The sequence below is a fragment of the Leptodactylus fuscus genome, chromosome 8 (assembly GCF_031893055.1).
Source record: "Leptodactylus fuscus isolate aLepFus1 chromosome 8, aLepFus1.hap2, whole genome shotgun sequence".
In the NCBI taxonomy this organism is placed as follows: domain Eukaryota; kingdom Metazoa; phylum Chordata; class Amphibia; order Anura; family Leptodactylidae; genus Leptodactylus; species Leptodactylus fuscus.
In genome coordinates this window covers 77,444,095-77,456,390 of record NC_134272.1, presented here as the reverse complement: position 1 = coordinate 77,456,390, position 12,296 = coordinate 77,444,095, and the positions used below count along the sequence as shown (strand labels likewise).

At 43.1% G+C, this 12,296-nt stretch overlaps 1 protein-coding gene across 8 annotated transcripts in view; it reads right to left on the bottom strand.

The window, feature by feature from the left end:
- The window catches only part of RBMS1 (RNA binding motif single stranded interacting protein 1), a 213,338-nt gene that overhangs the window by 82,828 nt on the left and 118,214 nt on the right, over positions 1-12,296 (bottom strand). The gene's annotated exons all lie outside the window — the stretch shown is intronic.

Below are 12,296 nucleotides of genomic sequence, written 5' to 3'. Positions count from 1 at the left end.
AAAGCAAAAGCATTAACTGCTCTGATCGGTTGCTTGGTCCAGATGGCCGCCCCCTGTGATCATGTACAGAAAGAAAAATACAATACGAAAATTAAAAAACAAAATTTAAACACCAAAAAACACTAAACTGTGATAACAGTCATTCATTCTATCTGGTTCATGTATCTTCTCCTCTGTTATTAGAGGCTTGCTATATAAAAATCGGGTCTTTATGAGTCCCGTGTGACCCTACCTGTTCAACCATGACCTTTCAATGACCATGTACAGACCCTGACTTTAATGGCTCCAATGTCCAGATTGGGAATTTCTAGCTGAGCAAGAAAACGTCAGTGTCTTTAACAAGTCATAAAGCAAAAAGGACATGGACATTCACCAGGAAAGGCGAGGATCTGGTGCAAAGACAGCACATATTACAATTTGCTCTGGGAACAGGGACCCTTTCTTGTGACTGGTGGACACCCCAAAGGTCAGACACTTACCACCTATCAAATGATGATGGCCTAATCCAAGGAAAACCACAGAAGACAAAGTCTTGGATCCCGTTTTCCCTATACCTCCAATCTTGTGTAGGCTCCCCCCATTGAGAGGGAACCATAGCCATATACAAGATGCTATACCTTTACTATAGCACCAGGTCCTCAGTAGGGTGCACAGTGTCTACAACTCTGTTGGAACCCAACTTTATCACCCTATGGAGCTCCAGGTCTTTGTCCCATTCCTTCCAAACATACAGAATTTCAATGAACCCCACAAAAAGCAGAAGTTTTCCAGCACATTTGCCATTCTCCGTGTGCTATAATGATCCCTTCAATTCTCGTACACGGCCCACAATATAGGAAGTATAAACTCAAGCCTGGTAGAATCTAAAAAACAGCAACATTTTGCTTGTCGAGAAACACAGAATCGTTGCAAACGAATCCCAGTGTAATTGTTCCGAATGTCGACCTTGCAAACCTGCTATTGACCGAACTGGAAGACAATGTTAGCGCGAGGATGGCTGCAATCTATGGTGCCATTCCAACCCATCCATATCCTCCTCCTCCTCATACACTGCGAATATCAGAAGCAGAACAAGCGTACTGATGAACAAGATCTCCCTCAGACATAGCATCTGGTTCTTTGGCAAGCGCCCGTGAGCTGGTGTCACAGTAATTGTTGATGGTTGTTTGTCATAGGGTTAGGCCACAGATGGGTTTTCTGGCTGACTATATTTCCGGGAATTTATTTGCTACTCGTTCAATCATCTTCAAAAAAATATTTTCATGCCAATCTGAGGGATCTGATCTCCAACAGGGGGGACACAGAGCGGCAGGTTCGCTTCTGTACGATTTAGTTCCAGCACTATTCCCACTGGTGTCATGGCTTCCGTATTCTAGATGGTGACCGCTCAACCCAGAGGGGTAATTTAGGACTCAATCGACGGTCCCAATGTTTTGCACGAAGCGCTATTCTTACCATCAAATATGTTGGTATATAAGATGTAAATAGAAGCTAACAGAAATTTTCAGATTTTACAAAAATTTGCTAAACAATTTTGGAAATTGAGCGGTGGAGACTTGCCCGGTGTGTCGCTCATATTGGAGAGCATCGTGACGTGACTTGTGTCGTACAGAGAACGCTGTGGTCACAACGGATTTTGTTTCCTTGACTAACAAAAGGGTGGTTCTAAAGGGTTAATGAATCATTTTGACTCCGATGAGCATTTGCTAGGTTGGTGAACCCTTCATGTCATAGACAGTCTATCGTGAAGATCTCAGTAAATGGTTCCCAAATTTTGCTGGCGGCTTTGTAGAGCAATACAGAAATAACTTAAAAATGGGAAATTTTTGTAATGGGGTAAAATGGATAATAAATTTCCATCACCCATCCCCTGCTGCGCCCAGCAAAGGAAATGCCCACTCAATGGTGACCTATCTAAACCAGTGACTAAGTGGGTATTCCAGCGTATTGAGGGGGAACCGGAAGGCCGACCTTGTAAGCGTCAAAACAGTAGTGGCAGGGATTCAGAGAGGTGAGTAATGCTCATTTTATTTTTAACCCATTCTGTACTTTGCAAAAAAAAAATTCCTTTTTAATACAACTTAAATTGTAGCTGAATATCTATATCTTATATCAATATACGTGCACATCTGCAAAAGGAGAATAAGTCACAACCAAGCAACTCTAGCAATGACAAAAGATTGGGCATGCAAAAATCCAACATGCCCAATCCCTCTTTCCGTTCGTCAACATCTGTCTCCATATAATAGTCTGGACATTAGATCACATTAGATCGCCATGCAACTTTGCAGTCTTGGCTGATATTCCCCTAATGTGTATGGCCACTAGTGATAGGATACGTGAAATGAAGAGTTCTCGCCGACAGACATTTTTTTTCCTGGACTTCCTATCAGTAATCCCTGCAGTCAGCCGCTCACCGGCTTGAATGGGTTGATAACGGGGAACAACAGACCATAATCTCCTTCTGTTGTGTGGTCGACTATCAGGGACTTATCACATTCTCCTCATGTATGGACAGATATACGCCACTGGTTTACGATCCAAAAAGAAACCCACAATATCTTGGGATACTACCACACGGACTTCGTGTTTTTCCTTATTTGTAGACATCGCATGGAAGCCGCCGTTCCTATATTGGCATTTGACTGCATATGTAAGTGGAGGAGAAAACATAAAACAGCCGACAACATCATCTGTTATGAGAATACATGAAAACACCAAGAGCCAAGAAAAGAGCCAAGCCGAGAGACTAATTAGTGAGATTCGCGGGCGAGCGCCAATGGATCGCTTCTGACGGAACAGATACGTTTAGATAACAACATGCCAGGACTGAGCCACTCGCACTGACTAGAAAGGCTCATCTCAGGTCCCACATCAAGAAGGATTTTTTCACGATTCTTCTGTAATAAGGCAAAGTATATTAATCTGCTATTTCTAGGTAGCCAAATCAAAAACATTCGTTATATGGCCCCATTATATCGCCTACGTCACAGCTGGAACTCCATAGACCCAACCAAAGGTCACAATGCGACATCTAAGTCCAATCTGATATAGTCACTGTGGGTCCGGGGATGACGAAAACAGCCCTAGAAACCTAAAAAGTTGGCTACAAATTTCTTGGCCCATTGGCCGTCTGGGTTATTGGATGAGTTCATCTTATTTTCAATGGTACCAGCCTTTAGCTATGCTCAACTAGTGAGTCCATCTTGGTTCTTGATGGGTTGGTGTTCAGAATATGATCACATATGTATTTGTTGCAGAAATTTTTTAGGCTAAAAAATCCTTTGGGGTTGTTAAAGCGCAGCCTCGAACCTCTTTACAACGCAACGCTAGCATAGCCATCTATGCACATGGCAAAAATTGAAGACATTCACCCTTATTTTTCACCCTCACAATTGCATTGAATCGATCAGTCATGGAGGTGGAACATGAAGTAACACGAACGTATCGATGTAGCATCAACGTGGGTAGACTCCATAGGTTCTTCATATCCTCATCTTTCAATGTTGTGGTTTTTTTTCTGGAAATATCAATGATGATCTATCCTACGAATAGGGACCCAACACCTGCAATCTCCATTGTGCTTAAGCTGCCGAGTTGATCAATGGGGGGTTCTGGGGGTTTGTCCCCACCAGTCTGATATGGGTGACCAACTGTTAGGATCAGTCATCTCCTTGGGGATCCCCTGAATAGAAACAATCCGCATAATAAAGCAGTTACCTTAGGAAACCGGCAGACCCCGTAGACTATAATGGGGTCCATGTGGTTTCCGCACGAAGAATGCTGCCCGAACGCAGATGTGAACCAGGCCTTAGATAGCTCTCTTTAGGGCTTATCTACCGTAAAAACAAGAGGACTGTATATGTTTAAATTCAACAGTCCAATCCTTGTTTTCCTGACATGACAGTCAAGAAGCCCCCACACAGAATTGGCCGCTATTAAGGTATATGGCCAGCCACGCGAAGATATCTTCAATAGTAAGGCTAAAAACATACAAGAAAATGTAGAGAAAAAAAAAACATTTCTTGTTTTTCCACAACGCAATTGTGAACGGACTGAAACCTCCAGAAACCCGCGGGGCGGTCAGCAGGCTACGGGTTCTACTTCTACAGGACAAGCACTTTACGGTCAGTCTAATACGCCACAGTGTGAGTCCATTTACTCGAGCGCTCAGCAGAACAGTCAGGAAACAAGCTGGAAAGCTTTATTCTTTTAAGATCTCGCAACATGGAACGACTGTCAAAGAATCTGCGACCGGAGACCAGGAATAAATTGTCTCCTAATGATTTGTTTCTTCAATAACACAAAATTTCAGCTACTGATAGTTTAGATGAAAAGCCGGGACGGAGCGAGTTAGGTTAGAGATCTCCCGCGTGTCTGAATTGAGAGGCCAAACTGAGCTAAATATAGTGGGATGGTTAGTAATTGCTAGTTCGCAAAAATAACCAACGTGTCCAAAAAAACCTCTTTAAAGGGACTTGTATAAAAAAAATTGACGTTTTTTTTTTTTTTTTTTTTAAACTTTTCCATATTATCTAAATTTTAAAAGATTCCAACCAATCCTGTAGTTCTGACTCCAGCCACTAAACTAAATCATATGCTGAGAATTCCTATTTTCTTTGGAGTTGCCAACTCTCCTATAGAAATCTATAAGGTCTGCTCCAGACCATTGTGTCTATGGCCTATAGCGCATCTCCAAGGGGAGGAACCATGTTGAAGCCCAACAGGCCAATCATTTTCCCAGATGAGAATTAGGAGACCCTCATAAACATTACATTTGTCTGGCGTTACCCATGTGTGTATGACCAGCTTACGCTCCTCACGTGACATGGTATATTTCGTCTTTAGTGTCCTGGACCGTCTGTATAGACTGAAATCAATAGCAAGAACAGATTGGGCACCAGAGAAATGGCCCACAGACCCAAGGGGCCCTCTAGTATGTCAGCCCTAAAGTTGGCCATAGAGCTATACAGTATTGATGCCAATGGCTAACTCTATAATCTGCGAGTCTACGGTAAAAAAAACGAACATTGATAGAAACTTATCAGACAAGACATTTATCTCCAGATTATCAGTAACTCCACATTCACTATACAATTTCCTTTGCAGAAGTGATATTGTGAGATATTGTGATATCGTCACATATTGTGTTATCACAATCACAGTATATCATATGGGAAAGTTTTTTGGGCCAGGGACAAATACACATTGTGGTAAAGAGGAAAAGAAAAAAACAAGCTTGGAGATTCAGGACCAACAGATCGCTGTCCCGGACGGATCCCAGAATATTAATTCCAGGGGGATTCCGGAACACTGAGGCTTGCTGGGCTTTCCAGAACCACTCGTGTATAGACCGGTTCTGGTGGCCATATACCTTCAATATCTATCTGCTGAACACTGGTTCCGTCAACAGCTATTCCCTGCAACCCCTCCATGCACATGCATGCTCAGTGAGGTTACTGCTGCAGTACAAATAGAGCTTGCAGCGGTAATGGCCGCCCAGCACAGGAACAGGGGAGGGCAAATCCACTTTTATGTTATAGGCCCCCCATCTGCGTGTAATTTTTTTTTAGTCCTGGACAACACCATCAATCATTTCCATGTAAACATGTCCATATTGACTAACAATATGGATTTGCTATATCTATAATCGATAATTCATCTGCCCTGGCGGAGAACCCTTCCCATTAAAAAGCATGCACATTCAGCTGAGGATACTTATTTTATAGCCCTCTACTACAGACTGCATGACCCATGGGGTGATAACCAATCTAAATCGAAAATAAAATCACCAAACTGGGTCCTCCAGAGCAGGAAAAGTTCTTTGCCGCCAAACTCTACCCTAATAGATAAGACCCTGAAGGGAAAGGTTTTTTGTTTGCACCTTTTTGATGCACAAGCATTGTAATACCAACCAGGCCACCAGCGTACAAAGGGTTACACCAGTGTATGTAATGGACTTTAACCATTAAACAACTTACAATTCCTGGAACTCTCCATAGGCAGCCCTGGAGATCGTTGTGCTGCCCAGAACCCCTTTACTACCAGCAATCCACCCCATTTATTTACCAGCAAAGTGGATGACGCAAGCAATGTTAAAAATAGCTTGAATAGCAAGCAAAGCCCAAGCCAGGAATGTAGCGTCAGTAATGGCGTGCACACATAGCTGTTGTTAAGCATTATATACAATGTGTGACGTCAGAGGGCTCTGCAGAGAAAGGTGACCTGTTACGTCCCCGGCCTCGGGATTATCTATAATGAGTAACCAATTGTGAACAGTTACCATTACTGGGTCATTCTTAGTGTCATCGTAAATGTCCAGGCGTTCCTCAAGTGCTTAAAATAAAAGGTCATACAAAGTAGAGAAAAAAAAATAATACAAAAATAAAAGCCAAAAACAACCAATAGAGCGCTCTATACAGGGGTAGAAAGGTCAAAAACAACCAATGGAGAGCTCTATATAGGGGTAGAAAAGCCAAAATCAACCAATGGAGCGCTCTATATAGGGGTAGAAAGGTCAAAAACAACCAATGGAGCGCTCTATACAGGGGTAGAAAGGTCAAAAACAACCAATGGAGCGCTCTATATAGGGGTAGAAAAGCCAAAAACATCCAATGGAGCGCTCTATACTGAGGAAGAACTGAATAAATGTATACTATAATAACTAGCACTAAGCAACTGATATACAGGACTAGAAACGTCACAATGGGTCAATGATCAAAATAACACATACCACTAGAAACGTTACAATGGGAACCAATACACAGGACTAGAAACGTCACAATGGGGACTAATACACAGGACTAGAAAAGTCACAACGGGGACTAATACACAGGACTAGAAATGTCACGATGGGAACCAATACACAGGACTAGAAATGTCACAATGGGTCAATGATCAAACTAATACACAGGACTTGAAACGTCACAATGGGGACTAATACACAGGACTAGAAATGTCACAATGGGTCAATGATCAAACTAATGCATAGGACTAGAAACGTCACAAAGGGGTCAATGATCAAACTAATACACAGGACTAGAAACGTCACAATGGGTCAATGTTTTATTGAGATACCAATATAGTGGAGTACGAAGTTGGATTATTATGAAGGCAAAATGACAATTACTTACTTATGGGCCGCCTTGCAGCCTTGGGTCCCAGGAAACCATTTTAGCATCCAGGTTTAGCTCTCCTATAGGAGGTCCATATGCCATACTCAGACATATAGATATGTGATTGTTTTAATGAGATATTATAGAGGACTTGTCAACTACTCTGCCTAATGCAGTTTTTTTTCCTAGAAATTTTTTAATAAATCGACTACTGGGTGTTACCTGTTGGAGCGTGTCCCTGGATAGTCTGAATTTGTCTAAACCGTGTTGCCAGTTTCAGATAATGGAGAGACACAGCCCTTCGACAAGAGAATGGTTCCACCCAGTTGTTAATTCATTCATTAACATTCTGAAGAGTAGGGTGTTGGGTTGACCTCCAGCACCCCCATTTTATTAAAGGGAGGGATTCCAATCATCAATCTCTTAAGACATGGCCGCTTTAGACTCTACTATTAACACCATTCTACATCTTACGGGTCAAGATGATGTGTTTCTTTTATGAAGGTTACAGGACCCCTTGTACAAGCTTTTTTTCTTGTTCTTTTCGAGCTCAACGGTAAATGTAGACAAGGCTTCTCCGGTAAAGTTCACAAGGTAAGGCCAAACGTATAATAAATCTGTGCTTACAAAGTCTGTACAATAGACCCGAGGCCGAGATTCTCCAAGAACCCGAGAGGCATAGAAGAATTGTGGACCATCACGGCATGACAGATCTCCTCAGCCGGATTAACAATAAGAACACGAGACGTATTCGCGGCTGACGGCACAGACAGGCACCACTGCTCCGTTAAGGAAGAAACACGATCGAAAACCCAAGAGCTGGGGCTGAATCACTTCAATTCACATGATTTTCCGACATCCTATTCACATCAAATCTCCAATCAAAATCTCTCGAGTCCGGACTCTGCACCGACCACTCAGCAGAAGGCGAACTGTAAGGAGGCGAAATAAAATAAATAGCTCTAAAAGGCTTTCAGATCTGTTAAAAGGGACGCGGCTCCAACATAATAGTCCTCAGACAACAAAAAAACCCCTAAGGACAGCCACAACAACCAAAACAGGACATCAATCACCACATGCTGGGGCCGACTCTGACCACCCATAATCATTCTGAATGGAAAATATGACTGTCAACATGGCCCGTATCCAAAGAGGTGACACCTACAGTGCACAATCCCTGAATAGGACCAATGGCCTACAGCAAAGCAAGAGAGGATTGTCGAGAATTCCCCTGAGGATAAAACAAGTGGCAAAAAAAAAAAGAAAATTGTAGACTTGGGGTAGAGATGGCGTCCTTGTAGAACCTCATACAGATCACGTTGTCAATGGCACATCCCAACCAACAATGATTTGTGGGACCTTAAAGGGGCTAAACAGCTTTTAAAAACGGATAGCCTATCCTTAACGTTGGCGGGAGTTTGATGGTTGAGACCCCGCAGATCAGCTGTTTCCCAAAGCATTGTGGCAGTGTCCCATAGACTATAACAGGACACCGCTCAAGTACCGATGACCACTGCACCATAAAGGGACAGCAAATGAGCCACCAAGAAACAGCTGATCTGCCTAGGTCCTGGCAGTCACACCCCTGCTGATCTAAAACTGGTGGTGTACCAATTTTTCATTCCACATGGGGTAGATCTTTCCACTACCAATCTCATTGACTTGTAGACTACAGTGCGAAACACAGGTATGGATTTCCAGGGTCTTATAAGGTTGATCCCTACCCAGCTATGACCCAGGTTAAGTAACCACGTCATGACCTCAAAATCTCTACGTGACCCTCTTACATAGATGAAGAAGGTATTAAGATAAACGGCTCTAGACAGGAGGTGACTTGGGGAGATGAGATTTTCTATAGGCCTATATACATTTACACACAAAGTTCAATACCTTTGGCCGCCTGCACTGCATTGACGTTGGTCGCGTTCCAAGCTCATTTCCCCATCTATCACCGTAAGGTCATAGGAGGTCAATTAACCAAAATCTAAAGCTAAATACCCAATGTAACCCATGTGAAGATAAGGAGAGCGTACAACCGCCATGCCCAGGGTCCCAGTGCTGCAATGAGCCGCAATATAGTCATATATTATATATCTAGGGAAAGTTTCCATGCTTGCCTAAAATTTTCTCATAGTGCGGTTTTGGAGGCCACTAAACTACAGATAGATATCGGCATGTCCTGGAGCTTGAACCACAATGTCCTCCCCTTATTCCTTTGTTATCAGTAATAGTTTCCATGCTCGGCAGTGAACACGATTCTACATGACGTAATCGTACAAAAAGAAAAAAAAATAAATTTATGTATGAACCATCCTTGGAAAATCAATAGCTGAAGCAGCAGCACGAACTTAACCTTGTCATCGCCTCGGCCCTGCACAAAGGAAGAGATGACACAGATGACATCACCCTGTACACACGGATATCAATGACATCATCGTAGCAGAAGACTAAGCAATTAGTGCGGGGCCGATGCAGATCTGTCTCATTCTCCTACCTCGGCTATGACATGTTCTGCGAGGGTGTGGGTGTGGAGCAGATCGGGTTATGATAGAAACGTCTCTATGTTTTGCCAACTTGTTCTTCGTGCAACAATTATCCAATCAACGGGGGAACGTCGGCGTCTCGTGGACATCTCTCTGCTGCGGACGACTTCTGCTTGCACAAATCATAGGCAGGAAGGAAGCTGGGAGTTTCCAGGACACTTTGTGCTTTCGACAATTCAAAATGAAACCTTGGTGACGTAGAAGGGCCAGAAATTTATGAGAAGATTTCATTTTATGACATGAACAGGGGCAAAATAATAAAAGCGCCGTGACGCATCAGAAATAGAACACAGATAGCGAATCGTAACAGTGTTTAACCCTGGATGCAATGCCCAGATATGCATAAATTCAGCCCAATAGAACTGCCCAAAAGTTACATCGGAAATATGGGCACACCGCGCCAATCTGAAAGAGGTCTTACACTAGCGAATACGCCCGAGATGTCGCTTAAGGCTGAAGCCCCACGTTGTGGAAACGCAGCTTTTTTGTTGCAGATTTTGTTGCGTTTTTTTGAGCCAAAGCCAGGAGTGGATTGAGCAGAAGGGAGAAGTATAAGAACTTTCTAGATATTCCCATTCCTATTGTAGCCATTCTTGTCTTTGGCTCAAAGAACCACAGCAAAATCTGCAACAAAAAAAGCTGCGTTCCCGCAACGTGAGCCAAGTCGGCAGAAAGAAAGGTATAAAATAGTCGGAACTCAGCAGACCCCATTATTATTATTCTGTGGGTAACTGCGGAAGGGGTTTCTGGCCTTTGGATCCCCATGTGGACCCCAAGGACAGAAACCAAGCGCTAGTGCCTTAGAGGGGTTTCAATGGAGTTGACCTATGACACCAAGCACAAGCATTATAAATTATATCGCAGGAGCCTTGTTTTATATAAAGAGGCTGCACCACCCAAAATTTGAAGTCTCTATAAACAGCTGATCAGCAAGGACCTTGGGTGTTGAAGCCCCTGCCAATCTTCAATTAATGACTTATTCCTACACCTGGACATAGTCTCGATAGTGCCCACACCCCTTAAATAATGGTTGTCGGAAAGCTGTTCTATCCGACTCCTCTCCATATGAAGAGCGTCGCATAAATGATCTGTAATATGGTGTCCTTGGACTGTTACCGATCCATACTGTACCTCAGGCCTGACCCAGGTCATTTGGCAAAATGGAGGTCATCGCTTTTGGGGAAGAATATCTTGCCCCAATACCACACCTGGGCTTGTGGATTCCCTACAAACGCATAATTTGACTGTACGGGGTCCATAGATCACATGTATTAGCCTTTCACCTCATCTTTTTGGGAACACTGTTCCGATACCCACACCCAACATATTACAGGTGCCCGTACACAGTCTAGGAGTTCATGTATGTTCGCTGGACTGGTGTAGGGAGACGTTAGGACTCTCCCTCTATGGCAGGAGAAAGAAGGATGGGCCATGTTGGAAGGGTCTGATGGCCAACTCTGCTCCTATTGAAAACTGAGCCAAGTGTGCATGTGTTGAGGAGGGGATTAGAAAAATAGATGCTGAAGGAATGAAGGCTTGGTCCATCACTATCATGGGACTGTCCAATGTTTACAGACTGTATAGTTTTGCCTATGCACGTACCAAATTCTTCCCAATATTTAAGTACTTCCCTTAGATATATTTCTTAGACATCCTTGCAGATACAAACGTTACTCCCAAGGCCACATTATTATAATGTCAGACCTGAATCCAGGGGTCGATATCTGTCCAGTGTCCACCCTAACCGGATACTACATCCGTACCGGTCACATGACTGCAGGGCTTATTATATCCTGTTACCTGGGATGAAGATGGCCTCAAGCTGCGCTCTTCAAGGGCCGCCATAGATCATCTTGTGATTGCATTTTTCCTCCTGCCTATACAGGATCATCAATCTGAGAGACAAGGTATCCGTTGTATATACGGCCATATACATCCACGTTGTGTCTATAGCACACTCTTAATGGATACCTTGATGTATTAAGAAAAACAACAACGCCCTGATCCGAGTCGTAGAAGACTCCTTATTGTGGAAATCATCTTAGACGTAGCGGTAAACATTTCCGGAGACAACGTAATTGTCTCGACCAGACTCTAAAGATGTCAGAGTCATTTTCCCCTAATGCAATTCCAAGAATATCAAAAATCTCTGATTATGAAGGTTTCACCATCAGGGCTGAGCAGATTCCCACAAGGGAACCGATAGACTGATCCTCGATGGAAGACAACTCTGGATTTGACTTGCAGCAGCATAGGATGTAGCGCTGTACAAAAAACCAAGCGCATCTCTACCCTAATAATACCGCTATACACACAAAGACTCTATTCTTTGCAGCAACAGATATCTTAAAAGCAATGTGCTGACAGCTATTTTTTAATCTAGTTTATGTTACATATATTTTTCAAGAATTTGTGGGGTTTTTTCCCCCTATTAACCACATTTTATGCACAAAAATCCTGCAGCTCTGACCACCAAGCCAAATAATATGCTAAGATTACCCGTTTTCTGTAGACTTCTTTGCAGCAGTGACCTCATTTACAGCACGCTGATGATCACAGCGATCATGTCTATGTAGATAATACACAGAATCCATGAGTCATGATAGGTGATGCCACATCTTATCTACTCCCCTCCGTC